Here is a 26,186-nt window from a genome sequence, read left to right on the forward strand (position 1 = left end):
CCAAAACTAAGTGAATAAATATCAGCAGAATATTCCTGCATTGGTGGGGGATGGAACTAAATTGCCTTTGAGGTCCCTTCCAGCCACAGAAGCCAATTCCTAGGGTCCGATGGGCCGATTATTCAAGTTGGCACTCCTGCTTCCAGCTATACGGTTTTCTGAGACTCTAATTACACCCCTCAGTCTATCGTATCGTACACCAAGATGTAGTGACACCAAAGTTTAAATGCACAAACCCTTATGTGACTCAGATCCATAAGAATATGGCAAACCCCCACTCTAGGATGGCGTCAGAGTTTGAAAACTGAGGCATCCCGGTGGGTGGTGCATCAGGAAAAAGTCTGCTTAACAACCTTAATCACGTCTTATCCTGCAAAATAAAATTGGGGGGAGGGGGAATCCCCCTGAGACCTAAGTGTCAGCAGCTTCATTAGCTGATGTGCTTTGCAGTAGCAGTGCAGCTTTAGAGGAAATGAAAGGCAGGAGGGGAGAGAAATACAGTCACCATCCGTAAAAGGGAAGCCTTTATGGAACACCTCCCTGACACTCAGCATCAAAGCGAGGAAGATGGCAGGCCTCTTCTCGAGATCTGGAAGGCATATGTGGCCTACTTGCCAAATCTGGAACTAAGTGGAAGGATGACTAAACTTCTGGTTGCAAAGCGTCTGGTACCTGGGAGAGATCAGGGGGATGAGCCTGTGACAGAAGGAGGAGACCAGTGGACTCCAGTGGGAACAGAGCTGAGAGGAGAGCATTTGCCTTTGGTCTGCTTCTTTGGCTCATGTTAAAAGATACACTGGAGAGGAGAGGGAGGGAGGAAGAAGAAGTGGTAGCAACCGTCCACATAGCTACCAATAGGGATGGGGGAGAAACTTGATTCAGATGGCATTTAAAAGCAAGCCTACTTAATCTGCACCTGCAGAAGGTTCAGGGCCGCTATACAGCTTCGCTTCCAATCAGTGCATGTCTCATAACTTCCTGATTAAATCCAGTAGCTTTTCATATCTTAAATGCTCGTGGGCATCTTTTGCTTGCCACGCCTGCGGGCTCTCTTCCGGCCAACGCTGCAGATGACAGATCTTAAAAACTTCGGGTCGGTGAGATTCGGCAATCGCAGCACCTTGCGCCTGCTGGACCTCCTGAGCGGAGCGGGTTGTGTCTTGCTCCTCGTGAAGTAGGGTGAAATGTGAGGAGTGTTGCAAGCCGGTGCAGAGGCAGAAGGTCTGGCCAAGATGGTAGAGCCCGGCTTCTCTGTCAGGGGCTTCTTCCTAACCCAGTGGAACACCAGTATCATACGCCTCTTAGATGGGTTGGACATGCTGAAGAAGGGGCTGGAGGCCCAAAGACCAGGGTGACTTCAAAGCGGAGGATGCAGCAGGCAGTTCCCTATCAATGGTGCCAAATCCAAGCAAATGTTAGCTCCAGTCCTGTTAAATGGAACCAGCAATTATGAACGTTAAATAAGGGATTAATTCCTCAGTCAGTAGGAAAAGACTTTCTGTGGCTTTTTCATAGATGGGAGCCCCCAACTACTGCCACTGTTGACAGCCTGTTGCCCCTTCACTCTGCTTGAATGGGTTATGTCACAATGGTTCCTTCATCAGGTGTTTGTGAGCATGAAAATGCTGTTGGGAGTTTCAGCAATGAAGGCTCAGGCATAACATACTGTTTGAAAGTCTGAACATTTCCTCTTTTTTTATTTAACAAAGTTTATATACCACTTTTATAATTTATATACAAATTATTAGGAGAGTAAGTTAAAAATATACTGTAGTTTATTCACTTATAGGCTAGTTTACATACTTTATTCCTTCTTATACTTCTATCCCACCTTTCCTCCACAGAGCATACACACTTCAGCCTCCACCTTCTCCATTTTATCCTGACAGCAATATTGTGAGCTAGGGCCACAGCTCAGTTGTAGAACAACTGCTTAGCATGCAGAAGGCATCAGGTTCAGTCCCCAGGATCTCCTGGTGGGACTGGGAGCGCTCCCTCTGCGCTTCGGAGGCTTCGCGTTGCTATCGCTGAAGCCAAGGAGCCTGCATTTGTTCCATAGGACGCACACACATTTCCCCTTAATTTTGGAGGGGGGAAAGTGCGTCCTATAGAGTGAAAAATACAGTATGTTGTTGGGGTGGGGGGCAGGACACCCACCTGTCCTATTCCAGAACTGAGCTACCTGTGATGAGACTGGTCAGTTCACAGAGGCCTCAGCTATCGCTCAGTCGAGTTGCCAGTTGTGTCGCTAGAATGCTCCGCGACATCTTCCAACTGACCTCACAAAGCATTTTAATTTCAAATATTCTGATTATTTATACTTTTACTTATGTATTTTTATTTATTTACTTGGTTTAGGGGAGGGGTTGCTGCCCCCACTGGCTACATCCATGGAAATGTTCTAAGGTGTTGTTGTTTGGTCTGGTTTTGTTGCATTGTAGTACAAGATTGCTGCTTCAGGCAGCGCTAATGTGATGCCCTTAGGGAAGCATTGCAGGACAAATTATAAAGAGGAATAATGTGTGTGGACTGTCCATCAACGACATAATGCAGGAAACACCCACAGAAAACATCTCCCAGTCTGGAGGACCTGAGATTGTCTGGAGAAGTGAGGAAGAGGCAGCTATAGTCTAAAGCTTTGCTTTTGGTTTTTGCAAGCTTTGTAGACTCAAGAAGGTCAAAAAGCAGGCTTAAAAAAGCCTTAAGTAAATGAAGATGCTAACAAATACTACCCAGAGAGAGAGAGAGAGATTCTTTCAAGCATTCCCTAATATTTGCTGTTATTTTGCTTCAATTTTGGCACTGGGATGGGCTTCACTCTGAGCCCCATGTGACTGGCAATTCTGAAAGGGCACTAGGGGAGCGGTTTATGTAGAAACAGATGTGTGAGGGTTATCTTAAAAAAATAAAAAAATCTTTCTGAGCATGTTTCTCTCCCAATAAATAAGTCTCTTCTTTTTCCAGCTGACTGCCTAGGGTGGTGATCGCAGGGAAGGTGGAAAACAAATGTGCATTCAAAAGCCCTGAGCTGGTGTTACAAAGTCTATGAACAGGAAATTTTATAGCGAGTTAGGTAAGAAAACATCTGATTTTTGTTTTATGGAAAATACATGGCTTGGTTGGATAACTTGGTTGGAAAGACAGAGAGACAGAAAAACTGGGGCATTTAAAAAGTTATCAGTTAAGTGACAAGAAAGCAATAATAATAATAACTGATAATATTTATATCCCACCCATCTGGCTGGGTTTCCCCAGCCACTCTAGGTGGCTCCCAAAAGAATACTAAAAACTCGATAAAATGTCAAACATTAAAAACTTCCCTAAACAGGGCCGCCTTCAGATGTCTTCTAAAAGTTAGATAGTTGTTTATTTCCTTGACATCTGATGGGAGGGCATTCCACAGGGCAGGTGCCACTACCCAGAAAGCCCTTTGCCTGGTTCCCTGTAACTTTGCTTCTTGCAGTGAAGGAACTGCCAGAAGGCTCTTGGCGCTGGACCTCAGCATCCGGGCAGAACAATGGGAGTGGAGACGCTCCTTCAGGTATACTGGACCGAGGCCGTTTAGGGCTTTAAAGGTCAGCACCAACACGGAAATGCTTGGAAATGTACTGGGAGCCAATGTAGGGACCAAGGTGCAGTCAGAAAGGTACCGAGGGCCACATTTGGCCACCAGAATGGAGGCTCCCCACCCATGTCCTAGGTCACGCCCACAACATACAGTCAAAGCACATTTAAAGCACATTCTTCACATGGTCTCAAGAATAATCCTGGGAACTGCAGTCTACCCTTCACAGAGCTGTAATTCCCAGCTCTCTTAACAGTTCCCAGGAATCTTCAGGAGAAGCCATGTGCTTTAAATGCTTGGTGTGGATGCGATCCTAAGCTAAAAGAGAAAGGGAAGGTAGGAATCTGGGTTGTGTTTTAGAGGTCATACTGAATTCAGTGTGTCTGGATGATGCATGTGCACATAAGTGCCAACCTGAAAACGGGGGACTACATAGGAGCTGAAACTGACAAGCCTTGGTGCAGGCAAAATGGGCAGGAGTTCCATGTCATTTGGACTTCAGCTGTAGTGCAGGCTCAAGGCAGTGTCAGTGTGTTTGCATGTGTGTCTGTGTGTGGCACTGACAGGCAGCCTACTCACATTTTTCTTGTGGACTAAAACCGTTTTGCATGCAAGTTCCCTCTCTGCTGCCTGATCTCTGGGTTGCAAAAAGGGGTGGCTCTGAAGGGAATGGGAAGGTGCATGGCTTGCTCAGCATCAGTGAGGGCACAGATACTTTCCAGTCAGTAACAGTTTTGAGGAAACATTGGCATTGAGAAAGGGCAAATCATTAATGGTATTAAGCCTGGGAGCAAGGAAGCCTTCCAGATATAGGGGCAGGAAAGCTGGAAAGACACAAACAGCTCTCCTGTATTTTTAACTGCTGTTGGTGCAGAGAACCCTCTTCAAAATGACTTTTTTGGTGCCACATGCCAATGATGGGGCTGCAGAGGAAAAAGTGGTTAGAACAACAGAGGCGACTCTCAAGTTTGCAACACAGAAGTTGGAGGTTTCTACACTCATCCTCTGTCATGTACACCTTTCCCCCTCCTCCATCCAGGCAAGTGAGAGGCATCATCACTGTTCAAGAGTTGCTTCCACGTGGTCCTTTTGCTGAGCATCCAACCAACCTGATTTGTTTGCACAAAAGTTTGCAGCCAGGTTAGACAACATTGCATCAAGCAATCGTCATCCCACATTTTCTAGTGCATTTTCCTGCCACTTTCCCAAACAACCTGAATTTGCTGGAATGTGATTGAATCAAGTCTGGAAACACCCAAGGACACATCTGAATCAGGCAAAAGCCTTGGGGAGAGTCCCATGGGCTAGACAGGAAGGTCTTCAGCCCACAAACTGGGCTATTATTTGTGGAAAGCTGCCATATTGGGACCAGGAGCATGACGCCCATTAAAGGTATGTAATACGTTCCCTTCTTCCATCTCCGTGGAGCCCTGTCGAATTTGCCTGCCATTGATGACCAGCATACAGTCAAACAGAGCAAAAACTATTAGGAAAACTGAAAGCTGCCTTATACTAAGTCAGACAGATCATTTGGCTAACTAGCTCAGTATTGTCCACACTGACTGACAAGGAGGGGGCAGTTTTCCCTGTGGGAAATGGAGACACAGGACACAGTGTCTGTCTGCTGCCCAATGTACTAAAGTAGTGCAACTGCTAATGCAAAATTCAGTATTTAAATTAACAGCCTTTCTTCTTTGGTCGCCAGGTATGATTTGGCTGTGTACTGAAAACTATGTCGTCCCCCCCCACTCTTCTCCCCTTATGTGCTGGAAGCTGCCAAGAGTGGCTAGGAAAACCCAACCAGATGGGCAGGGTATTTTTTCTTATTAGTATTATTCAGACTGGGATCTCTTTCATCCCTACCTGGAAATGCTGGGGAATGAACTAAGGACCTTCTATCACTGAGCTAAGATCATTCCCTAACAGATGCCAGGAGAGGTCATTTCCTTTCCTTGAGCTATGACTAGGCTCAACCAGGCTGCAAACATGGAATAGCTGAGCACACTCAGGACCAAAAAAGATTTTGTGCCTGCTCCTTTCACTTTAAATGAGCATCGCAGACCATTTGGTTTCATTTGGCATTCTGTGGGAGAGGAAAGGCAGGCAGCCTAGCTAATTACATAAGAGGTCGGGTTTTGATTGGAGGTTTTATTTTTAGGCAAATGTAATTGGCGGTATGTGAGTTGGGGGGAATAATCAGAAAACTTGTTGGATTGCCTCTGTGTGTGTGTGTGTGTGTGTGTGTGTAGGAGCTGGTTGTGGATTTGCAAAAGGGGAGGCATACAGGCATATTTATCAAACTCCCTTCCCCGGAATATTTTCAAAAATAATAAAGTTATATTATCGGCACATTGGGAATAAAGCATGCTAGCCTCCTGTGTGCATGGATTTTTATTTTTTTTTGTGTGTGTGTGTTGTTTTTGTGAGTTGCCACATGCTGCCTGAAGTCATGAAACACCCTTACCATTGTTGGAAGGGCAACAGTAGGGATCATTCAATTTGTAACTTAAGGGTTAGTTCTGTTGGTGTTAAATTCAACTAGCCCAGAGGGGGATGGGTGGAGGTGTTGCTTAGCAACCAGGTAGACACCAGACATGGTGTTTACTGAAGTAGCATATGCTCTGATTGGCTGTGAAGTTCTCGGGGAGTTTTTCTTCTGTACGTTTTGTTTAGGGTTGCCATATTTCAAAAAAGCCTCCCTCAAGTTGTTGAGCCTCCCCACAAAATATAGTGATTTTAAGCTTTTGGAGCTGCTTCCAGTGCTTTTTCCATTACGTCGCCATACATCCAGGTTTTCCCTGATATTTTGCCATTTCGGCAAAAAAACATAACATATAACATATGGCATATGGCAAGCCTAGTTTTGTTGAATGACTTCCCACTCTCATGAGTGCTCATCCCATTGCACTACATGAGGCAAAATGGAAAGTTGCTGCCTTGCCCCATTGTGGCTGCAGCCTTTTGCTGAAGCCTCGCTTCCTGGGGTTGTGCATGGAACTCTCCTGAGATCTCACTGGAAAACGCCACCTCCAATGTGTGACCCTAGCAGCAGGGGCAAGTGGGGCAACAGAAGTGGCAGCATCCCACTGGATTCTGCCACCCAAGGCAACTGCTTCAGTCTGCCTCTGCCTGCTCTGTACAAGGCCTGAACTCAGATGATGCACTGTTTTTGTTTGGCTTCTGCAGTAAAACATTATACCATCTGGACTCCATCTGCATTGTTCAAGTGCATTTGCTAACAATAGTCACATTTGGTGTGTATGGGACTTGGTATACAAGAGGGGTGGAAAACTTGTGTCTCTCTGGGTGTTTCTGGACTACAACTGCCATCATCCATAGCCACTGGCCACGCTGAGGCTGATGGGAGCTGGAGTCCAATAACTTCCCCATCCCTCTTCTACACTCATGGCAAAATTAGGGCACAGCATCCTTCCAGATGTATAGTGTACTTTTTTTTAATGCTTCCCCATGTATAGAAGCTCATGGAAAGCAGAAACAAAGCAAAAACAGGTGCATAGAGGAGAAAAAGTTTTCCCTTTGCCGTTCCACTTTTCTTCATTCAGAGAGTTGCTAGGGCATCATCCAGAGATGTGATCTCCCACCTAGGCCACAACAGACGTGATGTGGGAAGCCTGTGATTTGGTCTGCTGGTGTCTTCTTCTTTGCTTACCAAGGTTGTGTGACAGGTTGGGAAAAACTGAATCTCTGGGCTATGACCGTCGGATATGAACCCCCCATTCTGCACTATCATTTCCCTGACTGAAATTAATAATCTTTTCATCAGGTTGATTTTAGCATTGAGGGTTTTGGGGAGAGAAAGGTATTTGTAGCTAATCTCTCTCTCTCTCTCTCTCTCTCTCTCTCTCTGTGTGTGTGTGTGTGTGTGAGAGAGAGAGAGAGAGAGAGAGAGAGAGAGAGGAATATACAGTACAGTATATTCTTTATGTGGGTGTGTGACAGACTGTGTGTGTGCGTGTGTGTAAGGGTGTGTGAGAGAGTTTGTGCTTGTGTGTGAAAAATATATGTGCCTGTGAGAGGGTGTGTGTATATATGTGTTGCAAGAGAAAGAGTTTGTGTAATAGAGTGTGTTTATGTGTGAGAGAGCGAGTGTGCTCTGGAGATACATAATGTTGTTTTTTTATATACATATAAATATATAGATAGATTTAGATGGTCCCCCTTAAACCCTAGAAATTAATAAATGCTAGAATTTTGCTTATTTGTGATGTGATATGAAGGGAGAATGCAAGCTGCTAAGAAATTCCTTATGCAAAACAACCTGGCTGAGCTATGACTATCAAAAGAACAATTGAGGGACATTAACAATACAAGATAACTCTTTCCCCCTTGCCCCAGGATTTGGAAGGTTGCCAGAGTAACTGCTGGAGGGGAGCAGTGTTGCTGGGATGAAGGGAGGAAGAGGAGCTGAGATCCATCCTGGGCAGGCTGGCTGAAGGCTGCCAGCACTGCTGTGGGGTACCAGCCCCTCTTGAAAGGACTATGATGTAAGATCCGGTACATTGTATCAGGAGGACTATACCACTTCATTCAGACCCTCCAAGTGTCCCTATTTTCTAAGGATGTCCCTGATTTAGAGAAGACATCTCAGTTTCTGATTTGATCCCAGAATATCCTGCTTTTCTTTAGGATGTCCCTATTTTCATTGGAGAAATGTTGGAGGGTATGAAGTTATCCTACCCTCAAGCCGTCTGAAGGCAATCCTGTATAGGGAAGGTTTTTTTTAATGCTAAATGTTTAATTATGTTTTTATATATGTTGGAAGCCACCCAGAATGACTGGGGCAACCCAGAAAGATGTGTGGGGTATAAACAGTAAAATTATCATTATGGAATGGGATGTCTCTATTTTCATCAGAGAAATGTTGGCAGGTATGTTTCATTCTGGTGCATGTGCAGACTGAGCCTTAGAATTGAACCTTCAGGGAGAGCAGGTGTTCAGAAAAGACTACTCTAAATGGTAATCAGTGAAGCAAAACACGGGTTTGAGTAGAAGGCAATGTGATGAGGTTTGCTGGGGCATTCCATTTCCCAACAACAGCACATGGTGAGACAGGGCCTGATCCCAGATGCTCCAATGGCCCCCATTTTCTGCTACTTGTTCCCAGAAAACCACTCTCCCTTTGTGGGGTGGCGAAAGGGCTTGCCATATGTCCTGATTTTCAAAGACATGTCATGGAATTCACCTCCGAAAATGGCGTCCTGGGTTATTTTTCAAAAATTGGGCAGATGTCCTGGAAAACCAGCAATGGGAGCTCCATAACTCAAAAATAGGCAGTGGTGCTTTTAAAAAGCAGTGTCAATATGAGAGGACTGGGTTTATATCTTTATTGGTCAGTGGACACATTTAGAATTTTAAGAAAGCACTGTGGGTACCAGTCACAAAATGGTTGCCATGAGGTCATTGCATAACATAGCATGGCTGCTTTGGGGGCATGGCAAACAGCACAAAATGGCTGCCACATTTAAAAGAACAAAGAAAGAGCCAGGACCAAAGAACAAAGAAAATGGCACAGGCATGCTCCTCACATCAGCTCCCACTAATGCAAAAAAGACACCTCCATCATATTTAAGAGAGCATGTTTAATTGAGGAGGGGCTGAGCCAAGCCAAACAGGAACAGAACAGGAAAAGCAGTCTCTCAGGCACTGTGGATTTTGGGGGTGGGGGGACTGTGTGTATGAATTTTGGTCATATGCACTTTGGGCTTAGTCTACCACTGGTATGCAGCCTTCACCACTTTCTCCAAAGGAAATGAAGCCCTTGGCAGGAAGCAGGGAGCAGTTCCTAACTGCTGATGTACAGTAAATACATGAGCTCTTTTGGGGGGAGAGGGGAGATTTCTAACCATGATGTATGTTATGTATTGAAGTTCTCCCCCTGGCCACCAGGAGTATCATGTATATAGTTTTCATTCAGGTCCATGTCAGTTACTTTAGGCGGGAAACCCTGGGTTGTTGTTGCTACCATGTTGACAGCCGGCTGCCTATAAAAGCAGGCCGGCTGAGCTGTTTGCTGTTCCGTTCTGTTCCAGCTTACAAATAAAGAGCTGCTTTGGAGAAATTGCTGCATCGTCTGCTATGTCTACCCACTATTTAACAATGTCCATGCAAGTGCAGGAATGCAAGAGGCACCATGCAATGCACAGCCTATTTCACAAACATCAGCATCTGTTTTCCATTTTGAGCTGTGGCAGCATATTGCCAGGCAATTGCATTTCGCCAAATATACACCTTCAAACAAAAAGAACAACTCATTGACTTTTAAATTGTGGATGACAAGCAGAGTAAATGAAAAACGTGTGCAAGAGACAGAGCAAGACCTCCAGAAACACATTTGCAGATGTGCAGAGCTCAGATCGAGATTTTTTGGAAGACAATATGGGTGTTAGAGGCTAGGAAGAGCATTTCTAGGTGATAAAAAAAACCAACAACCTCAGGGAACATGCCCATGGAACAAATTTGTCTGGGCAAATTAAGATGCAGGGACATGCTGTGGTCCCACACACACCCATCTACCCCGTAAGCAAAGTTGTTATCAAAATTAAAAAGTTTAAAACAAGGGGGGAATGTGCAGAAGATCTGCTGCCCAATTCAAAAAGCCTTCGGCCTTGTGGGACACAACCAAATCTCATGGTGCCACATGTAACTGAATATAACATGGTTCTGATGAAACCCTGCTACTGTTTTGTTTTTAAAATCTACTATATTATTTTTGCTCACTTTAACAAATACAATACAAAAAATACAATTGGGACAACGGGACAACCATGTAACGTCTGCTTATTTACAATTAGGGAGGAACAAATTACCAATTTTGGATTTTCTCTGTTTTCTCTTTTCCCCAATACTAAGTTCCATTCCCCACATTCCCATGTCAGTCTGCGAATCCTCAGAAAAACCCAACAGCCTTGTCAAATTTCCTAACCTTCCCTCTGATATAATGCATTTTAACTCTACTAGTATGTGAATTTATGTGCACATTGCTGGGCTGGAAAATTGCATTGCAAAATTCAAAGAAGTGGAACATTTGGAAGATGGCTGTGTTTCAGTTCACATTTTGTTTTGGGAAGTGTGAGAGTGTAGGAAAAATAGTTTTGCTTTTAAATGGGAACTGAATCATTTTTTTCCTCCATCCCCTATTTACAAGCCATGGAAAACAGGAAGCTTAATACTGAGTCAAACCATTTGTCCATCTAGTTCAATATTGTCTGCACTGACAGGGGTCTCCCCCAGCCTTACTTGGGGATGGGCAGACTGAACCCAGAATCTTATGAACGTGTGATTGATGTAATACCTGCAATCATTGGCAGAAAGAGAGTTGGATATTTGACAGTGAAACAGTGAGGTGTACAACAAAGAAGCATAAAGCAAAATCTGTTTTGCTGACTCTGTGTATGCTAAGAATGTGTGCCATTTTTCTAAGAAGTGATCAGAATATTTGACATCCTATTTAGCTGCAGGGAAATCTTATCCATTATTAGGTTATTCCAATCCTTTACAAACTACCCTTTTATTGGGAGGAAACGAGCAATTTAGAATAGAGCTTTTTCTGATGGCTCTCCTTGTTTCTATATACTTTTAATTTTTGACCAGCTTCCTTGCTTAGACTTTGCTTATTCCCCATCTGAGTTGCCAACCACCCCAAATCCTAGATGGCTCAGAACATTTATTTTAAAAAAAAAGTTGCAAGAAGCAGTGCTGATCCCTTAATGGGGTATTTTGAGACAATCGAGGGAACATAATGAGCAAAACGAAAGAGGAGAAACAAACCCCTTTCGGCAATGCAGCAGACCTCAGCCCACGCACTTCTCACAGACTGAGAGCAAGTGGGGGGGGGGAGAGAATCTGGCTTGTTTTGCTAGCATCATAGTTTTATTGCTATCATACATTAAGCTCCCTTTTATAAATAGAGGTGATAAAGGCCGGTGGGGAGGAGGGATGTAAGTTTCTCACAACTTCACTGTGTTCATACTGGAAAAGACCAGTGTCAATTTTGCCTTTGAGCATGCTAATCTCCATCCCTCCTTACTTGCACACATGTACGTACTAACACACTTGTTAGCATATTATTCTCAGTTCTTCCTTCCACACCCACACCCCACGCCATACATTTATGTGTTGTGAATAAACAGGGTGGAATCAGTACTCAGGTTTGAGGCGTGGAAGGGAAGGAAGTTTTATGAAATGGATATGCCCAATACCTATGACTTGAGGGGGGAGACTGTGACTTAAAGGGGTGGGCAGGAAAAGTGGGTGCCATTCAGCCTGCCAACACCCCTTAAGATACCTTCATGCTCCTAGGCACATTAGATAATGCTGCCTCATCACCAGTACTGAAGTAATAGTCATCCTCCAGTCTGGTCAATTTTTATACAGGAATTTAGGAAACTGCCTGTCAGAGGATTGATCTAGGACACCAAAAACATGATTTTTCATTTTTCCCTGACAAAGTGCTGCTAAATTCCCCCCAGATGTCAATTCTGCCTTTGAAAATCCAGATGTATGGCAGCCCTAATTGATCCATCTAGCTCAGTCTTATCTAACTGGCAGGAGCTCTTTGGATAGAGGTCCCTCCCAGTCTTATCTCAAGATGCTGGGGACTGAACCTGGGACCTTCTGCATACAAAGCAGATGTCCTGCCACTGAGTTATGGTTCTTTTATCTGCTAATAAATTTGCGAATTCGTTACCTCTTTATTTATTTCTAGTGTTGACTCAGTGCTTTGCCAGTTCAGTTGCTTGCCTCTGACCTAATCAACGTTGATCAGAGGAACACAGGAAACTGCCTCGTCCTTCGTCAGACCATTGGCCCATCTCTGCACCGAGTTGCAGTGGCTTTGCAAGGTTTCAGGCAAGAGTTTCTCTCTGGAGATGCCAGGAAATGAACCTGGGACTTTCTGCATGCAAGGCATATGCCCTGCTGCTGAGCTATAGCCCCTATTTGGAAATGTGGAGCTACCATCTTGTCCACTTCAGAAAGCACGGTATCTTGGCCTAAAGATAGAGGGCAGCCCTCTCTGTTCCTGCCCTATAATCGCTATGGCTGCTATGGAGAAACAAGAGCATTGCCAAGATACTCATGAGGTCAATGCCTCAGGTTTGTGGCCAATTAATGATGTGGTGGGCACTTATATCTGGGCCCCAGAGTTTATCAGCCAAGTATTTTGTTCACAGGCTCAATCCTGTGAAGCAAAAAGTCAATGACATTCAGCGTGCACCAAGAAGCACTTTAGACCCCAACACTTTGTATTGTAGATGGGTGAAAATACATGTTTAAATGGCATCAGCTCATGGTTCCCATCCTGCACAGAGAAGAGGTCCTGTCAAGGAGAAGGGCTGTAGCCTAACCCTTTCCCTGAAATACTAATCTTCTGTGCTCAGGGAGCTTTCAACAAATTTTAGACCATACATTTACAACACTATGATACCACTTTAAGCAGCAGTGGCTTCCTCAAAAGAATTCCAGACCCTCCAAGTGGCCCTATTTTGCAGGGACAGTCCTGAATATACAGAAGCTGTCCCAGTTTCTGGTTTCATCCAGGAACGCCCCACTTTTCCTTAGGACAGGGGTCAGCAAACTTTTTCAGCAGGGGGCTGGTCCACTGTCCCTCAGACTTTGTGGGGGGCCGGACTATATTTTTTTTTGGGAGGGGGGATGAACTAATTCCTATGCCCCACAAATAACCCAGAGATGCATTTTAAATAAAAGCACACATTCTACTCATGTAAAAACACCAGGCAGGCCCCACAAATAACCCAGAGATGCATTTTAAATAAAAGCACACATTCTACTCATGTAAAAACATGCTGATTCCCGGGCCATGCATGGGCCAGATTAAGAAGGTGATTGGGCTGGATCCAGCCCCCGGGCCTTAGTTTGCCTACCCATGCCTTAGGAAGTCCCTATTTTCACTGAAGAAATGTTGGAGAGTATGGAGATACTCCTGAGCCAAGGAGATAAGGAAGTATACAACCTTTAGAAGACAGGGAAGTCTGCTAAACCTGAAGGCAGCCCTGTATAAGGAAGTTTTTATATTATATTATATTTTAATATATGTTAGAGGCCACCCAGAGTGGTTGGGGCAACCCAGTCACATGGGTGGGGCATAAATAATAAAATAATCATCATCATTATGGAATAGGACGCCCCTATTTTCATCGGATAAATGTTGGAGGATATGGAATTCTGGGAACTGCATTTTGTTAAGGGTGCCAAGAGTTCTTAAGAGACTCCCTAGCCCCCTCCCAGAGCAACTATTTCCAGAGTTCCCTGTGAAAAGGGGTTGATTGTTAAACCGCTCTGAGAATTGTTGCTCTAAAAGGGAAATAAGGACCTCCTAACAACTCTCAGCACCCTTAACAAATTAAACCTCCTAGAATTCTTTGGGAGTAGCCATGACTATTTGAAGTGGCATTATAGTGCTTTAACTGGTATGAATGTGTGTGTGGGGGGGGGTTACCTAAGATAGGGATGCCATATGTCCGAAATTTTCTGGACACTGCTGGGATTTGGCTGTCGGAAACAGTATGCAGGTGGGAATGACAACTTCCAGATGCATGGCAACCCATGTCGGAAGTGTAGATTTTGGCGAATTTCCTTAAAAATAGCTCAAAAACTTTGCCAACCATTTTTTCCCCGTCAGGATTTTGACTTTTTGACATATGGCAACCATACCTCTGCTTCAACGGAGCATCACATTACAAAACCTTGGCATTTCCATATGATTACTAAATGCAGACAGTCACCATAATTGGAAATGGGTGAGTGGAGGAAATGTCCAGACACCGATTCTGTGTGCCAGTGTTTCACTTGATCAAGATATATTTACTTTTAGGAATGCAAAGTGCCCAGTAATTGGTATTGTACATATTGCCCCCTCCCCCGCCCAGTCTTAAAATTAATGGATCAATAAATTAACAAGTACTATGTTGGCCCAGCCTGAATATCCTGGTGCCAAAGAGTCTTTGCACTTGGCATCGCTCACATCCTGTAATTAAACCAAGCCCACTGGTGAACCTGAGCTGCTTGGGAAGGAGCCACTGCATAATAGAACATGGGAGCAAAGTTGTCGCATTTAAGAGAGATCAGTAATCCATTATGGGCCACAGCCAAGCTGGTGATGCATTGCTGAAAGCGCCCTTTCAATATTGCATGAAGGGAGTCGGCCAAGCAAACCATATTAAAAGCTGGTTTCCTGCTCTTTTGGTAAGGCAGGCGCTCAGTCAGCACTCGCCTCCCCAGCCAGGATCCTGCATGCCACAATCAATAGGGCTGTTCCAAGTCCTCCTAAGAATGGCAGACAACTCGCCACAGAACTATGCTCCAGGTTCTCTCAAGCCTGGAGCTATGGGGATGCTGCAGTCCACAGAAGCAGCTTATCTAGTTCAGTATTGCCAGCACTGACTGGCAGCATCTCTCCAGGGGCTCAAACTGGGGACATTCCCAGCACTCTACAGGTGAAGCAAATGTTCTGCCACTGAGATATGAACCATCACTTGGAACTCACAAGCTCATGGAAGGAAGCACACCCTTGCCTGGTCTCAGTTCCAAAACTTTGGACTGAGTCGGTCAACTTTGCAGGTTTTTGTTTGGTTTACCACATTAAGTTAGCCTGGATAGCTCAGTTGGTTAGAGCATAGTGCTGATAATGCCAAGGTTGCAGGTTCAATCCCCATATGGGACAGCTGCCCAGTCCTGCATTGCAGGGGGTGGACTAGATACCTCAAGGTATCTCTTTCTTCCAACTCTCCAATTCTAGAATTCCAGTCACTAGCTATGAGTTGGATCCATACTGTATCTTTGGAGATCACACAGGCAGGATCAGACCTAATGGTAACCATAACTTGTAGTGAGTCAGACCATCATAAAGGAGTAAATTTCAAAGAGTCGCTCTGTTTCAGTCCACAGATTGTTTCAGAAAGTGCAAAGGATAGGAGCCAATTCCCTGGGACTGAGGTCCCTTGCGCACCCCCCAATAAAGTATCTGAGGGGGCTGCCCCCCCACCCAGTTGATGGGCATTGCCATTCAAATTGTGTTTTTGTGCTGTGTCACATGATCGAGTATACAGGGCAGGACTTATTTGGGGGCCCGAATATTTTATTCACGTTGGCAGCCCTTACACCAAGCATTGCCAACCTACCTGTATAACCAAGCAATTCTAAAATATAGATGTGCTTTTACTTTTTCAAGATTGAATGTATTGCCCTGGGCTGTACTTGAGGGATGATTCCAACAGATTCCACACAAACAACGCTTATGTCCCTGTGGAGGTGGCAGTAATGAATCGGTGGCACATGCCCTTCTGGCTTGCATGCTTTATAAAGACTTGAGGTATAAGGTTATCACCCTTCTTTCATTGTCCATTCCACGTCGCCCAGCCACTGCCACAGTGTCCTTTCTCTTGGGAGATCAAGATGAGCAGGGGACAGCAAAGGTTGCAAGGTTTTTTTATATAAAATAAGATAAAATAAAATGCATTTTTATTGGGTTTCTTTGTTATAGCAAATTGCAAATAAAATTATCCAAATTTTATATTTTACAATCCCCACCCTCCCATTGACTTCCTTCATCTTCCCTTTCTGGTTTATTTCATTACTTGTTATCTTCTGCATGTTAAATAACTATACATGTTGTTACACTATCTTTCATCATATTCTGCTTAAAGTTGTGAAACCTGCCAATGAGTCCATCTCTTTTTGTTGTTTCTATAGGTAAGTTGTGAAAGGTTCTCAATCTTTTTTAAAATCACTATTGTCCTTTTCATGTACATTGTCTGTTAACTTTGCTAATTCTGCATAATTTATCAATTTTTCTTGCCATTGTTCTTTCATTGGTACTTCTCCTGTCTTCCAGCCTTCTGCTAACAAAACTCTTGCCGCTGCTGTAGCATACATAAATATTTTTCTTTTTTCTTTTGGCCGTTCTTGACCTGAAATACCCAGCAAAAAGGCTTCTGGCTTTTTTACAAATGCCATTTTAAACATTTTTTTCAGTTCATTATATATCATTTCCCAAAAATTCTTTACAACTCTACATTCCCACCACATATGGTAAAAAGTGCCTTCCTTCTCTTTGCATTTCCAACAATTTTTTGATCCTGTTTTATACATTTTTGCCATTTTTACCAGTGTAATATACCATCTATACATCATTTTCATGTAGTTCTCTTTCAACAATATGCAATCCGTGAATTTCAGATTCACTTTCCATAATTTTTCCCAATCTTCAAATTGTATATTATGCCCCAAATCTTGTGTCCATTTAATAATTGCCAGCACATAACTCTACAAAGCTTGAACTAGTTGCTCATATACTAGCTGGTTAGGTTCAAGGTTCCTGTATTAATTTACAAGGACCACCTGATGCTTTTTATATCCCTGTTCAATTTCCTAGGTTTTCAGCGGAGTCACTGTTAATGGTCCCCCATAGCTTGGTTGCACAGCTTAGATCCAAAAGAGTCTTGTGTTCAGTATTATGGTCCAATTTTGCTTAACTTGCCTCCAGTTGGAGTCAGACAGGTCCTCTCCTTGTTGAACTTCTTGTACTTCCTGAAGGCCTATTTTTATTATTATTTATCCCAGCAGGTTTTTAAAATCAACTCTAATTTCACAGTTTTCACTCATCTTTTGCCCTCTGCAGCTGGTCTCCTGTGCACTGCTTAGAGATGACTGTGATTATGCGGTATGCAAATTGCTGAAATAAAACTAAAAGGTGAAATAAATGTGAACTGAGTTGAATATCCTCCCTCATAAAGGTAAAGGTAAAGGTACCCCTGCCCGTAAGGGCCAGTCTTGACAGACTCTGGGGTTGTGCGCCCATCTCACTTAAGAGGCCGGGGCCAGTGCTGTCCGGAGACACTTCCGGGTCACGTGGCCAGCGTGACATCGCTGCTCTGGCGAGCCAGAGCCGCACACGGAAACGCCGTTTACCTTCCCGCTGGTAAGCGGTCCCTATTTATCTACTTGCACCCGGAGGTGCTTTCGAACTGCTAGGTTGGCAGGCGCTGGGACCGAGCAGCGGGAGCGCACCCCGCCGCAGGGATTCGAACCACCGACCTTTCGATCGGCAAGTCCTAGGCGCTGAGGCTTTAACCCACAGCGCCATCTGCGTCCCATATCCTCCCTCATCCCTGCCTGCAAATCATGGTAACTCCTGGCTTTGTTGCTGCTGAAGCAATTCATTATGGGTCAATGCAGCAGTGCTCTTGAGCAACCCCCATTCATTTCAATGGGGCTTGAGCAGGAAAACTTTCCATTGCATAGTTTTTATCAGCAAGAGGAGCCACCTATGCCTACCACAATAGATGTTGGAGTGGCAATGGGGAGGGGGGCGATAATTGCTTTTTCTCTTTTTAGTCCAGACAAGAATCCTTGTTAACCCTTCACTCACCCCACCTTTTGACAGTCCCTTAATAAGAAGCCTGTTTGGGAGGACAGCAAAGAAGCCTTGGCTTAAAACTGGCTACAGAAGCTGGCAGTTCTTCTTAGTAGGTGTCAAAATCGTATGTCCAATTATAACACTACATCCATCGCAGATGGGAAGAGAAGCAGATGGCTATCAGGGGACTCAGATGCCATTTTGAGAGGAGGGAGGAGGAGGAAAGAAAACTGCATTTGTTTGCCCTCTGTAGAAATTAAATATTGGTCTGTTTGATTAGAGACGGATGCAGGGATATAACTGGCCAATGAGACAGAAACAGTCTGGGGTAGCCTGGCTCACTTTCTACAACTGGAAACCTATGGGAATAGAGGGGATGGGAGGACATACGAAGCTGCCATATATAGAGTCAGACCATTGGTCTATGTTAGGGCCGCCATACGTCTGGATTTTCCTAGATGTTACCAGACATCCGGGGGAACTTTTCGAAAGGCAGATCTTAGGCAAATCAATCGAGAAACCTCTCTCTCTCTCTTTGCGTTTTTGTGAAAGCTCAACAACTTTCGGGTAGGGGTAGGTAGGGGCCTCTTTCAGCCATATCTGGAGACACCGCTGGAGATTAGACTTTCTGCATGCAAAGCAAATGTTCTACCACTGAGCTACAGGGACACTGTTCAGTCTTTTCAAAGCTTTCCTCTGCAATCAAGAGGGCTAGAAACTTGACGCGGGGGGGAGCAACCACCCTTAGTGGGCGTTACTGTATATTCCAACCTCTCCTCTGGCTCAGCTGCTAAACTGCATGTGTGCAAAGTAAAGTCACAGAAGCACAAAAAGTACATTGACACACATCCTGTCAGTATGATTAGTTATTAGATTTTTGTCATAGGATATGTTTTTTTAAAAGCATGGGATCCTAACAGGATCATTTACTTAACTGCCACCAATAGTAACAGTGTCAAACTGAAATGTCAATTCATTCCGCCTTGAGCTGAAACCCACTTGGTTCAAAAGTAGTCAGACTGCAAGAAACATCTAATAGGTAGTCTTGTCCAGAGCATTTTAGCAATTGCCTCATTACATGTGTGCCCTAATAAGAAATATGTTTCCCATCTTGCCTTCTGTACATCTGAGAAATTGGCATAGCCGATCAAGCAGAAGCCATTGTGCTCAATGTCAGAGTTATCTGAGTCTTTAATGAGTCTCTGGGGGGGTCTGCAATGGATTTTGCTGCCAATTTAATGTTCAGCTGCTCACTGCAAGGGAGGGGGGCGTGGAGACAAAGAACAGGAAATGGATTTGGTGCTGCAAATTGTATCCACAACATGCTATCCATAAACCTCTATCTGGTCCAGCATCTTCAGGCATTGCTGGTGTGGGGTCTCCACGATAGCATCAGGTATGCAAGTTTCATGGACCAGTTGCCCTAAAAGGAAGTGTTTCATGGACCATCTTGCTGAAAGAAGAGATGCCTTGTTCAGATCTTGGCAATCTGTTATGCAGAAAAATAGAAAACTTCTTTATGCTTGGTTTGATTATTTGTCCATTGAGCTCAGTATTGTCTGTTCTGGCTAAAAGTGACTTTCTGGCATCTAAGATGGGGATCTTTCCCATCATCTGCTGTCTAATTCTCTTATCCACTGCATGCAATGCATGTACCTAAAGGTTGAGCAACGGGTTAACTCATTCAGCTGTGTTCATAGCAATAGTATAAAATCATAGACTTGGAAGAAATTCTGAGGACCATTTAGTCCAAACCTCTGCAATGCAGAAATATGTATAGTTGGCTAATTTCCCAAAGCAAACTTAAAGAACAACCCCCTCCCCCCAAAAAACCCACCCACCTAAATGCTGGTGGCTGAAATCTAGCAAAGCACTTTCAGGGGTGAGAAGGGAGAAATTAAATGAAATTCTTTTGCTTCTTCTTATCTTTAGGTTCAGGAGAAAAGAACAGGAGAAGAGAACCAGTCACTAGAGGGACAGTAAGCACGGGTAGGGAAGCACAATCTTGTCTCTTTCAGTTTTGCCCAGTTTCTCATTATTCCATTCATCCATTTCTGAATTAGGTAAAGGTAAAGGTAAAGGTACCCCTGCCTGTACGGGCCAGTCTTGACAGACTCTGGGGTTGTGCGCCCATCTCACTTAAGAGGCCAGGGGCCAGCGCTGTCCGGAGACACTTCCGGGTCACGTGGCCAGCGTGACATCGCTGCTCTGGCGAGCCAGAGCCGCACACGGAAACGCCGTTTACCTTCCCGCTGGTAAGCGGTCCCTATTTATCTACTTGCACCCGGAGGTGCTTTCGAACTGCTAGGTTGGCAGGCGCTGGGACCGAGCAGCGGGAGCGCACCCCGCCGCAGGGATTCGAACCACCAACCTTTCGATCGGCAAGTCCTAGGCGCTGAGGCTTTAACCCACAGCACCACCTGCGTCCCATTTCTGAATTACTTTGCCCTAAATATATTTGGTAGCAAAGTGCTAAGTCAAATACTCTACGATGTTGAAATCTGGAGCTCTGTCCTGAACTCCATTAAAGTTTTGGAAACAATGCAGAATAACTTTTTTTGGGAAGCTATACTCTCTATCATCAAGAATATCAGCAGCTCTTCTTCATACTTAATCTGAGTAGCCAACAATTAAGGCAATAGCAGACTGCACTCAGTTAAAGTATATTAAAAGAATTGCTAATATGCCCATTGAGTGTTTTCCTGCACTGTGCTATATGGAATTGAATGATACCAGAGTTGGTTGTTTGAGACTATTACTAATTTTCAGAATTGAGCTCTGCTTGGGCCTTGAATAAATGTCAGATAAGGGATTGCCTCTTCTGGATAGAACTCAGAAGGGACCTACAGCTAAACAGAAACACAGCTCCCCCCCCCCCCTTGGTATGCACTCTCAAGAACAGAGCATTTTACAGCTACCGTATTTTTCCTTCTATAACACGCAGATTTTTTCTTCTAAAAAGGAAGGGGAAATGTCTGTGCGTGTTATAGAGCGAATGTGTGGTCCCTGGAGCCGAAAAATCATGCAAAAATCAAATCGCGGCGCTGCACGCTGCACGGATAAGCGAAACCTGAAAAGAGGAAGCGGCTGCTTTCCTGCATTCTGCCTCAGGGTCTTACTGCCCACACTCCTCTGTTTCGTTGCTGTGTTTGCTGAAACGGAACAAAGAGCAGGGAAAGCCCCTCCCCTCCAGGCAAGCTCCGGTGCTGCTGGGGGAGAGGGAGAGAGAGGGGGGAAGGGAGAGAGAGAGGGGGGAGGGGGAGGGAGAGAGAGAGGGGGGAGGGAGAGAGAGGGGGGGAGGGAGGGGGGAGGGAGAGGGGGAGAGAGAGAGAGAGAGATGGCTGGCTTGGGTGGGGGGAAACTTTTGCCTTTCTTTCCTCCCTCCCGTTAAATCCCTCTCCTGCATTCTTAGCCAGCTGCTTCTCTGCACACCCCTCTAATGTCCCTTCTTTGTTTTTCCTTCGCTCCCCACTTAAAATGTGGTTACAAAGCATGGATCCTCAGGATCTTTGCATTGGGTCACCCCAAATTCACCATCAGATCACATAGCATGTCCATGGCTACAGCCTGCCCCCCAAAAATCACGCACCCACTGTTGCCTGGGGCTGCAATGGTGCAAAAACATGGTTACAAACCATGGATCCACATGGATCCTCAGGATCTTTGCATTGGGTCAGCCCAAATTCACCATCAGAGCACATAGCATGTCCATGGCTACAGCCTGCCCCCCCAAAATCACGCACCCACTGTTGCCTGGGGCTGCAATGGTGCAAAAACGTGGTTACAAACCATGGATGCACAGGGATTCTCAGGATTTTTGCACAGGGTCACATGGATGCACAGGGTCAGCCCAAATTCACCATCAGATCACATGTCTGTGGCCACAGCATGAAGCACAAAAATGATACATCCACTGTTTCATTCAGAATGTTTTTTCCCTTGTTTTCCTCCTCTAAAAACGATGTGCGTGTTATGGTCAGGTGCGTGTTATAGAGCGAAAAATACGGTAGTTATCTGACCAAACTTTCACCAGTTTCCTTGGGCTGCATTTCCAAGTGATGCTCACTGCAGTCTTGGATGGCTGTATACAGACAAACTTTGTATCTGTGGACAACCTCAGGCACAAAACGTTACTCATTATCTGTTAGGCTGACCCTTGTGTAGAGACCCAAGAGTTCACTTTACACATGCAAGCAGTTACACCCCAGCATAAATTGTTTGGTTTCTTTCGAGAGGCACTAATAGCTTTGTAATACAGAGAGTGCCCTTCTGTACACTGGCTGCATAAAATAAAATCAGGAAAAAGGAGTTGGATAAAATTCGGAGGTTTAATCTGAAATCAAGCTATGTATGTTCTGTATTATTTTATTAATAATATTGCTACAGTTTTGTATGGTCTTCGGATGGAACACTAAACTTATGAACTGAACAGAAAATGTGTATTCATTTTCACATGTATTCCTCCTAATAGGCACATTTTTGTGTGCAATGTTGCCTAAGACAGACATACCCCACGAAGCAATTTCCTCTAGTGCCATTTTGCCCATTGCTTCCACTAAACCTGTGTGTTTCAGTATACACTAACCTTCCAATGCTTTCTTCTTGGTATGCTTAAAAAAAGAAAGATATGTATCAGAAAATTCAGAAGAGTGAATTCCAAAGGATAGCTGAATTTTATGTGACATTTCAGTTCAAGACATGAAAACGGGGCAAGTTAACTTGAAAACTGGAACCAAATTAATTTCTCCTCTTTCTGTAGTATATGGAAAGATTGAATCATTGTTAACCTCGGGGAAGGGGCACAGCTGGAGTTGCCAACTCAAGTGCATGCTTTGCATTGCAAAAGGTCCTTCAATTTAAAAGGAACTCAAGTAGCAGAACTGGAAGAGAGCGTTCTGTCTGAGGCTCTGAAAAGGTACAGCCAGCCAAGAGTAGAAAAGGCTGGGATGAGTGCACCAGCGATATGACATAGTATGTAGAAGCTTCGTGTGTTCCTATTTAGCTTGCCCTCCTTTGATCAGAATTCATTTCCATGTTGACATTTAAAATGTATCGACTTTCTTCCAAATCAGACGAGGAACAGAATGTTGAATATGGTACATCACGACATTGCAAAGTTTCAAAAGATCTAATGTCATTTAAAATGGTAATTAAAATATTGCGTCCCACCTTTTGAACCAAAAAGTCTCCCCAAAAAGCAACTAACTGTGAGCTCAAATACTGCTAAGCCAGAGATGTGGATCTTGTGGCCCTCCAGCTGTTACTGGACTTCAACTCCCATTATCCATGACCATTGGACCATGCTGACTGGGGCTGAGGGGCGTTGGAATCCAAGAACCGCTGGAGGGCCACAGGTTCTCCGCCCCTGCTGTGCAAGAATAAAATAATGGACGAAACATTTCCTTAGGCTCTAGAATGAACAGACATAACCTCTGCAGAGAAGTCCCACCTCCCAATGACAGGAAAGAATGCTAACTGGTGAAAGTCTCTCTTATCTAGAGGGCTGTAGATAACAAGCATCAAAGCATTGCCAGTTCCATGGGACAAGGGTTGTGAATGGTTGCTTGGGGTTATCATAAATATAAGCAGCATAATCTCTTCTGGCTGTTACTATTTTCATTCAGGAAGAGCTTTCGGGTATCAAAACGTTAACCTGCTGCGAATTAAAATGGCCTTTTGCCGCTTCAATCAAAGCCCACTGAAATTGACAGAAGTGTTTCCATGGCGTGTCCCATGCAGGTACTGTTGCGGTGGGGGGGGGGCTTATGTTTTCCACCTATTCCATTTTGGCCTGTGCCCCACTTTTTTAAAAAGAAAGAAAGGTGTAAATGGATTAGCAGAGCCTCCTTCTTTCACCACCAAGCAACCACAGTTTGCCCTACTAAGAATTTAGGAGAAGGGTTTCATTCTATGGCTTATAATACTCAGGCTGGACTAAATTTTTGAGCCACTGGAAGCTCTACCTTAATCTCAAGTAGGGGGAGTTGGATTCTGCATTGAAACTGCCTCCTCTTTTTTTGCATCTTGGTCATGAGGAGCAAGCCAGCTGGTAGATGCCATTCACACATACTCTTTATGCTCTCATTCTGTGAAGCATCCTATGAAACTCCTCGCAATCAATCCTACAATCTCAGAGTTGCTTAACTGGCAATCCTTCTTTGCAAGGAACTCTGGAAGTTAAAGCTCTGTGAGATGTATAGGGGTCCTCTCAACAACCCTCAGCACCCTTAACAAACTACAGTCCCCAGTGTGAAGTCTTAAAATCCAGGTATAACTAGGATTCTTTGAGTTGAAACCATGACTCTTTAAAAGCGGGACCATGGTGCTCTCTCCCAGGATTCTCCTCATCTAAACACAAATGCAGCTTCTTCTCTTGTCACGCAGAAACAAGTCTCATCTCCTTGTGGCTGAGCCAACTTTAGACTCCACCTCTCGCCTCATGGCGCCTCTGTTTTCTGTCTCTGCCATGACTCTCCTCATGGCTCCTGCCCCCTCACCAATCTGTCTTCACATAGTTGCTCTGTGGTCCCTCATGGCTTGTGCTATAAATGTGCTATAAATGTATGGGGTGTACACAGCCTGGAACAGCTTCCTCAGATTTAGACTTCAGATCCCATGTCAGTGTTGGGGAGTGGGGAGGATGGGGAGCTGTGCTGGCAACTCAGTAGGACTTTGGGATCACCATGGGACCATATATTGATGGGTACAAGTCAGGGTCCTATATTCCTTGAAGAAGGGCAGACGCTTAATATTAAACCATGCCAGCTGAAAGGATTTCAGAAAGGTTAGAGAACTGTCAGGGAGGATGATGTTGTAAATAGGTGGATGGGAGGGAGGGGAATTGAAGAAAGAGCCTATCCCCCTCCCCACAACTTTTTCTTGAGTTTCAGAGCAGAGGTGCGAATAAAACTCAAGTCTCTGTGGCTCATTGTAGCTCACATGCTGAGCCTCTACATAGCAACTTGTCTCTTTCTTCTAAAAGCTGACAGCAATTATTCCTGAGGGAATAATTGCCAGCAGGCACAGTTCACCTAAGTGGTCTTTTTAACCTCTGGGGGTCCTTACAGGTTTATTGGTAATGCTGGGTTCCGAGTGACAAAATCAATTGTTGTTTTATTTTTATTTTTTTCTGTCAGCTATCAAGGTGAGGCAGGCACAGGAGCCCCAAGAAAACAAAGTGTTGGCAACTCAAGTGGATAGGAGGGAATAGACCTAGATTTCCCTCCTGGGTCTCCAGCTGTTCCCCTGAGCTGCCTCCTCAGGCTGGGCTTGCTCCTTAAAAACATTTCTAGTCCACCCTTTGTGTGCACTAGGGAGGGTTGCTCCAGAGAACTGGGATGCTACATCTCCCATGGCAAATGCAGGAACAGGGAGGGCTACCACCCAACAATATCATCAGGGACTTTCACTGGCATCTGCCTGGCAGTTTCATTCCTGACTTCAGCCTGCCAACTTCCACTGGCTTCCACCTTTGAATGGCCACTGGGCTGGTTCATCCTTCCACCCTGTACCTGGAGCTGGCTCCTGTCACATAATTCCCAGGAATGTCACATCTGGTGGGCTACCTATGCCAGCCCAATGCACCCAGACACATACCATTCGCCTCAGCAGCATTCAAAACCTCCCATTCACACATGGAAACACATTCACTCATCAGCCACTCTCCATTCACACACGTATATGCCCCCAGTTTCAATCCACAAATATCCACACAGTTTCTGTCAACGGGCTTCCAAAGCTGAGTTTGAACTGCTTACATCCCAAACAACAGTCTGTTTCAGGAATTGCAGTGTCCACCATTATCCAAATGTGAATGCTACTGGCTTCCATTTCCCAACATTTGCCAGCTTCCACCAGGTCCATCGCCAGACATCAGCCAGCCTCCAGCCATGGAGACCTTCAAGGCACAAACCCACCCATCATGCCACAGCCTCCCACTGCCAGATGATCTCCTCCTTGGTCAGTGAAGTACTTAGCCTCGGGAGACTCCTGGAAGGCCACCCTCAGCCCTCAAACTAGAGGTTCCCCATCTTGGTCATAAATAAATGGTTTTTAGAACTGGCGTTTCCACCATTAGTCATTCTCAGAGTAGACCCATGGAGTCAATAGACCAAGCGTGAGGAGGAGGAGGAGGTAGGTGGCAGGAAGTGCCACCTGCCTGGGCTGGCTGCACAAAGGCAGGCAGGTGAGGGACTGGCCAAGGGGAGACTGGGGTTGATGGGGGTG

The 26,186-nt window shown here is 44.8% G+C and overlaps 2 long non-coding RNA genes across 2 annotated transcripts; one reads left to right on the top strand and one right to left on the bottom strand.

The window, feature by feature from the left end:
• Nucleotides 1-207: 207 nt before the first annotated feature.
• Nucleotides 208-2,121, bottom strand: LOC310836160. Its single transcript, XR_014559893.1, has 2 exons — nt 917-2,121; nt 208-620 (listed from the first exon to the last, which is right to left on the bottom strand). It is a non-coding gene; the product is annotated as an uncharacterized lncRNA (long non-coding RNA).
• Nucleotides 2,122-15,935: 13,814 nt separating this feature from the next.
• On the top strand, nt 15,936-23,699 carry LOC310837068. The gene is made up of 3 exons (XR_014560402.1): nt 15,936-16,025; nt 19,893-19,949; nt 23,585-23,699. It is a non-coding gene; the product is annotated as an uncharacterized lncRNA (long non-coding RNA).
• Nucleotides 23,700-26,186: the final 2,487 nt, after the last annotated feature.

Source organism: Podarcis gaigeae (assembly GCF_964106915.1).
Source record: "Podarcis gaigeae genome assembly, chromosome: Z".
Classification (NCBI taxonomy): Eukaryota; Metazoa; Chordata; class Lepidosauria; order Squamata; family Lacertidae; genus Podarcis; species Podarcis gaigeae.